Raw genomic sequence first — 5,992 nt, 5'->3', positions numbered from 1 at the left:
GCTTTGGGACGTTAAACCCCCATAAACCAGCCTCACGAGCATCTCTAGTGTAGCGTCAGAAAGGCACCGACATGGACTTGAGCCAGCATTGAAACGTTGGCAACGATGACACGCCGAGTTCGCAGACAGAGCGCGTTGAAACAAAAAGGAGTGTTCAGTGCGGGGGCTTACAAAGCACGCACTGACGCAGCCGGGAAGCCCCACGCCGAGCGCGCAACCACCACTGACGCTCACATAGTAGCACTCAGTACACAACACAAATACTTCTCATTACTGATAGGCTCTTGACACGATGGGGAGCATCGTCCGAATTATCAGGCATTTTTGTACAGCGCTACAAAACCGGCAGAATAGCATGAGCAAGCTGTGACAGCAGCGACGGAGAACATATGCAGGAAGTCTGCGTTCAAAAATAGCAGAGGAACCAACCTGCAAACGTAGAAACGTGAACATGCGTACGTAGCTCTGGCTCTGATTTTGTTCAGTTGGGACAAAGAGCGAAATACCGCCAAGTCACTGGACATTTCGAGAGAGCGACCGACTCCCAGGATGGTTGCCCAGTTTCGTAGGTAGAAAAAGAGTTCTCAGAATGACTTGAATCTGCCTCTTGTATTTTTTTCTTTTTACAGGGTTAGAACCTCATCCATTCGCTTCAGAGAGATCTGACCTTCCTGGTGATTCTGGTTGGTATCCACCCGCTCTTTTTATTATCTTTCACAGAAAATACTTGTTTCTATTTTTGATGTTGATCAATTGAATTAGATGTTTATATTTTGCTTTCTTAATCAAAAGCAGATGTTGTCTAACAGATTCTGAGCTTGGCTGACCACCGTATAACGGCTCATATACCTATATCTCACTTAGAGTGCCCTTGATGCCATACCAAAAGTACCATTTCCTGCGGTGGCTGTATGTGTTCAATGCTCGGCTATTCCCCCGAAAGACGCGGGTTATATCCCGGCCGCTGCAGTCTAATTTCGATGGAGGCGAAATGCTAGATGCCTGTGTGCTGTGCGATGTCAGTGCAACGTTAAAGAACCACAGGTGGTCGAAATTATCCGGAGCCCTTCACTGCGGTGTCCCTCATGGCCTGAATCGTTTTGGGACGTTAAACCCCGTATATCAAATATTTTATTTCATCTTTCCATAGCGCAAGAGAAACATTTGACAGGTGCACCTAGTTACATTATGTGTTGGTGATGCGATAGCTTCAGAAGTTGACGCTTTACAAAAGATTTGTTTTACTATTTCATGGTTGTGTTGGCGGACCCCTAAACGTCGCTCTGCACACAGCTCTACATCTCTTCGGGTCCTCTATCATGCGGTTAGATGTTTCCTTGAAAGAGTCAGCGGCTTCGTTTGTAGAGTACTAAAACTTTTCCTTTCTTCTCACACTTATTTATATTATCTCATTGATTAGGGTCAAGTTGGTTAAATTCGATACCTGAGGAGCGGCGGCTAGAAGTTCTCATCTTGTACTAACACATCTATAGTCTTTTTAATACCTTCATTTTTTGTTGTCTGGTGGAAGCCCTCTACCTATTCTATTAATAGCGGCAAGTTTTCATGGAAATTGGTAGATAGCCAATTATCATTTTAGGCAGCCGTACTATACATCTGAGTTGTTTCCGCTTTGTGAAACTTTTAATTTCACGGTTACGTCAATGAAGACAAGAACATTGCACGAGCGAAGGAGTAGCTTCCAAATGTATTCCTTTTCCAACTGTTGGTTTTATCGCACACAGTCTGTTCCTCTTTTTCTTGGATGTGAGTCGCTTGTGCCTCTTGTCTACTGAGGGTATGCGCAGCAGTATGTTTTAAATTGTATAGATATCTAATCCCATCATTGGGTCATGAAAATGGCTTTGATACTCACTGGACTGCGGCACTACATTTCCCGCGATATCTTGGTTTCAATTAGTAGTGGACAATTTATACTGTTTTATCGCAACGCCCAATAATCAAAGTCCGTACTATAGAGCGTCTCATGGCGGAATACGTTTTTGCACAACACATGAAGGGGACCGCAAAGAGGTCCAAAGGGTCGCATTGAAAAGAGCCCACTGTAGAAGCAAAGTATTTCAGAAGCACCTATCCTGTCTCTTTAATGAGTTGTGCTTAAAAGCATTCCTCCTTGAAAATATGAACAACTAGCCCTCAGAAAAACACTTCTGAAATACTATAGAGCGTCATAAATGTGCAGTGATGCAAGAAATAAAAATTTATGCCTCGAAGACAAAAAATCAATTGCGTTTTTAGCGGGAACAGACCTACTCAAGTACTTCATGTAATGGCCGCGATGAAAAAGTGAATAATGAACTTAATGTGTTTTGGCGAACGAAAAATGTTGGCCACATGAAGCTTGTTCTAAGCGTGCTTTATATTATTTCCAGGAAAGGGCGGCGAAAAACGGAAGAACAAGAATAGGAGGAACAGAAGAGAACGCAGGGATATTATTCCTTATGCTGAAAAAATACAAAAATGATTGTGATCACCTGAACCTGGCGGAGTTGGAACACTGGCGAAATAATAAATTGTGTTCCTTCAATTAAGTTTTCCCTTCGTTTGGTGGACGTTTTTAATATGCATATGAAAAATATGAAGCTTATGCCGGACACCTCAGGCTCTGCATAATAGCGATTGTGTCACGTATCAAAGCAGATGCATTCTGAGCGGCTAACTAGTCACTCAGTTCAAAATGCTTTTACTGCCAATGGGTAAAATTGGAAGCGTCTAAAAAGTGCTGAGCTCACAAAGATGTGGGGTTTTTTTCGGAGCATGTGCGGCAAAGAGGGGTAAAGTGGAGGGAGGGGGAGCGGAAGGAGAGGAGTATAATTCAACACCTAGAGATACCTAATCCTTCTTAGCCCAAGGAAAAGTTTCAAATACTCAAATTTTGCAGTGAGCACGTAAGATTGCAGAACAATACGAACAACGCGGGTCACAGCAATTAAATCTTATCAATAGGATTCTTGAAGGGAAAGCTTTAACGCACATAGATTTCGTAAAATTTATTTTGCGAAATTAAGATCACTACAGAAGGAGCGCGTCGCGCAAAACAATGACCTCCTGGTCCGCCTCAGAGAAGATGTGGCAAACTAAATCTATGGAGGACGGGCGTGCCGAACAGTTGCCGCTACACCAAAATCATCTCAGTGGTTTCGTTGCAAACGTGATGGATTAAATGCACTGAAGCACTTCCACCGTTTTACGCTGTTGGCAGCACTGTTGAGGCTCGTGTTTGTGCTTCAGGAAAGGTATATCTCTCGATTTTACTTGTGTCCTTCAGCCACCTAACTGCCAACCGTCTTTTCTTTTATAATTTCATGGTTGATTTACCCGCCCCGATGGCTCAGTGGTAAGGGCGCTCGGCTGCTGAGCCGGAGTACTCGGGTTCGAATCCGAACGCTGCGGGCGGGTTTCAATGGAGGCGGAACGCGAAAATTCGCTGAGGTTTAACTCTACTAAACTAAGTTTTACAGTGCGAAAGCTGTGTTTGGCTTTGTTTGCTTGGTTATGCTTCCGTGCAGCTTAGTTGTTAAGCATAGGTTGGCATTGTTTAGCTTTGCTTAGAAATCACTAAGTACATTTTGGGTGAAGTCACGGTGATAATTGTTTGTCGCAGGTGAACTTTCCGCCAAACAGATGGTGGGGCCGGTCAAACGCTAGTCGAAGACACAGCAGCGGCAGCCTCCGCCTGTAACCGTTTGGCCTTCATTTCTTGGTCATACTTCTGTTTTTCGCAAGTCTAGCTTCTCGATTTCAGCGGCTCGTTTAGCTCGCGTCCTCTGCAGTACAGTCTCTCCTAGTCACGTGGTATCTCAACAACGAAGCCGGCTAGTCCGCGCAGCTGCGTCTCTCCCAGCCTGCCCTCTCCTAATCACGCGGTATGACAGAGGCGCAGCCTCCGAGCGCGCGCAGGTGCGCGTCTGCTCAGAGAGTCACGTGGTTTGCCTGCGCTCCGGATTATCAAGGTCAAACGCGCATCAAGATTGAGCTTGGGAGACATGTAATACAGCTTTCGCTCTAAACGGCTCCCTTTATGCAGCGCGATGTGACTGCACGTTAATTATCCGCAGCAGGTCTAAATTGTTGCAGAACGTTTCAATACGGCGCCCCTTTATCGTTTAATTTCTTCTTCCATTCCCACCTTCCTACATTCCCTTACTGCTCGGTTGAGGTGTCTACTTACAAGAGAGAGTTACTGCGCCTTTAATTTGCTCAAAAACCGAAAATTGTGGTGGTTTCCGGGTGTCTTCCTATTCCGCAGCGCGAATCGGTCCCCACCAGACTCTGCAATGTCTGCTGCGACAATGGAAATGTTTCAGCTCTGTGCGGTGAGAAATTGCTATGTGACGGTGACGCTGAGCAGTAAGAGGTTTATAAATCTTATTAGCATCGCCAAAGTTAGCAAGTGGAAGTGATGAGCTTTATGCTGCAGTTATTTCCTCTACGGTATTTTAGAACGTAGGAGGGTTGTAGGCATCTTAAAATTTTCTATCTGTTTCCTGGGTATATGTTTTGAAAGTCATCAATATATAGCAGTTATCTTTGTGTAGACCACCAATAGTTTTTTCAGGCAGCACTTGCGTACACTTCCCTCGTCTTGCTATGCGCGTCTACGTTTCGTACTTTCTCTTCAATTACATTAAATACCACGAAGGAGGATCATTTGGAACATATATTAGTTCAGTAACAGGAATCGGCTCTCAGCTGCTTCTATAGCTTTACAAAACGGGCTAAGGTCGCTAAAGAAAAAAGAAAAAGAAACAATTGATAAATTGACACAGATTGAGTCAGTATTCGTAAAGAATAATTGAGTGAATTAAGAAAAAGGCCCTGAGTTGTACGTCACAAGGATAAACAATAGGTATTCATTTGACTCATCTCCAGTGTGCCCCCTTAAGACTTGGCTCGATTTGCATCAAGCGCCAACTACAGAGATGGATTTCCAAGATTGTTCTTTACTATAGGATGCCTCAAGTCCGCGGCGTTCAGCGGCCTATTCAGGGAGTATAATATTAAAAGAAAACAAGGACGAAAAAGAAGTTTATGAAAATGGCGAACCCTTCCGAAATGTTAAAATAAAAGTAAGGCCCCTGTTAGTTTTTTTTAGAAAGCCGAGTCAAGTCTAGACATCATGTACTAATTCTTCCTCTTTTTAGTATATTGCTTAAGGACATAATCAAGCATTTATATCTAAAAGAAGATCGGAATGGCGAGTGCGTTTAAACAGCAGCATGGTTGTTAAACAATTTGTCACCTTGACTTGATCGCGGAGAAACTCAGGAAATCAGGCAGTTTTCAGAAACAGATTCTATACAAGTTTACAAAAGTGAGAAACAACATCCCCAGAAATATATGCCTCCTCTCCTCTTTCTCTCCTCTCCTGCGGCAGCGCGTTTCACAGCAGCTGCCGCAAATAGACCACGCTACAGTCCTACGCTCTCGTCATACCCTGCCTTCTCCATAAAAGGTAACCACTCCTCGTATGGTTACCGTGGTACGCCTTCTACACTCTCGCCTTAACCTCCTCCTCTCGCCGTGCCGTCCTACTTCAACGGTAATTTTCCTCCTTCTTCTAGGGCAAGTACACTCCGGTAGATTCCCAAGACAGTCACGTACCGGTTGCGTTTTCTCAAGCTGTCGCAATACCCTTCTTCTTCTACGGTATCCATCCTTCAGTTGAGGATTTCTTTGCTCTCACCACACCCTCCTCCTTCCATGGCAACCATTTTCCGGACGGTAACAATTAACCACCCTCTCCTTGCGCGTGCAGTAACCCTCGTCTTCCTTCCAGGGCAGCTACCCTCAGTGTGGTTTCCATGGCCTTCACAGAGCACTTGCGTCTTGTTATGCGTTCGCCATACCCTCTCCCTTCGAAAATGACCATTCTCTGGTTGGAGATTCCTTCCCTCTCTGCAAACCATCTTTCGTTCGCCGAAAACCAATTTCCTGACAGATTCCTGGGTAACCACCCTGCGGTGGTTAC

General features: G+C 44.6%; 1 long non-coding RNA gene across 1 annotated transcript; it reads left to right on the top strand.

Annotated features, from left to right (window-relative positions):
- Window positions 1-461: 461 nt before the first annotated feature.
- On the top strand, window positions 462-2,552 carry LOC144135276 (uncharacterized). The gene is made up of 2 exons (XR_013315430.1): window positions 462-683; window positions 2,394-2,552. It is a non-coding gene; the product is annotated as an uncharacterized LOC144135276 (long non-coding RNA).
- Window positions 2,553-5,992: the final 3,440 nt, after the last annotated feature.

This window comes from Amblyomma americanum, chromosome 5, assembly GCF_052857255.1.
Source record: "Amblyomma americanum isolate KBUSLIRL-KWMA chromosome 5, ASM5285725v1, whole genome shotgun sequence".
NCBI lineage: Eukaryota > Metazoa > Arthropoda > Arachnida > Ixodida > Ixodidae > Amblyomma > Amblyomma americanum.
Note: the sequence above shows the minus strand (reverse complement) of the source record. Positions and strands in the feature narration are given on the sequence as shown.